The sequence below is a fragment of the Seriola lalandi genome, unplaced genomic scaffold (assembly GCF_002814215.2).
Source record: "Seriola lalandi dorsalis isolate HSWRI2012SDOR001 ecotype SW California unplaced genomic scaffold, Sedor1 jcf7180002054557, whole genome shotgun sequence".
NCBI lineage: Eukaryota > Metazoa > Chordata > Actinopteri > Carangiformes > Carangidae > Seriola > Seriola lalandi.
The window spans coordinates 348,098-348,769 of NW_019525110.1; positions in this window are offsets into that span (position 1 = coordinate 348,098).

A 672-nucleotide genomic window follows, 5' to 3' on the forward strand; every position below is an offset into this window, starting at 1 on the left:
CACACACACACACACACACACTCTCACACACACACACACACACACACACACACACTCCCCTAGCTGACCTCTGACCACACCAGGGCGAGCCCCTGTCCCTCAGCCAATAAGGAGGAGGTCTGCCCACGTCACACCTCGGCCTGACGCTGTCCAACCCTGAACTTACATCACTGAGCAAAGAGGGTCAAAGGTCACCTGCAGCTGCTGCAGGAGGACGGAGAGGAAGAGGGAGACAGAATTAATCAATATAAATATCTATTTGAAATATTCATTTCAAGAGTGAAAAAATGCAAATGCACTTTTCAAAACAAAGAGTCTGATCATCAAGTTTATATCAAAGTTCTGACCATAAAGATTCATGAAAACCTGGAAAGAAGAAGAAGAACAAGAAGAAGGAAAAGACTGTCTCTCTCTCTCTCTCTGTCTCTCTCTGTCTCTCTCTCTCTGTCTCTCTCTCTCTCTGTCTCTCTCTCTCTCTGTCTCTCTCTCTCTTTCTCTGTCTCTCTCTCTCTCTGTCTCTCTCTCTCTCTGTCTCTCTCTCTCTGTCTCTCTCTCTCTTTCTCTGTCTCTCTCTCTCTCTGTCTCTCTCTCTCTCTCTCTCTCTCTCTCTCTCTCTCTCTCTCTCTCTCTCTCTCTCTCTCTCTCTCTCTCTGTCTCTCTGTCTCTCTCTCT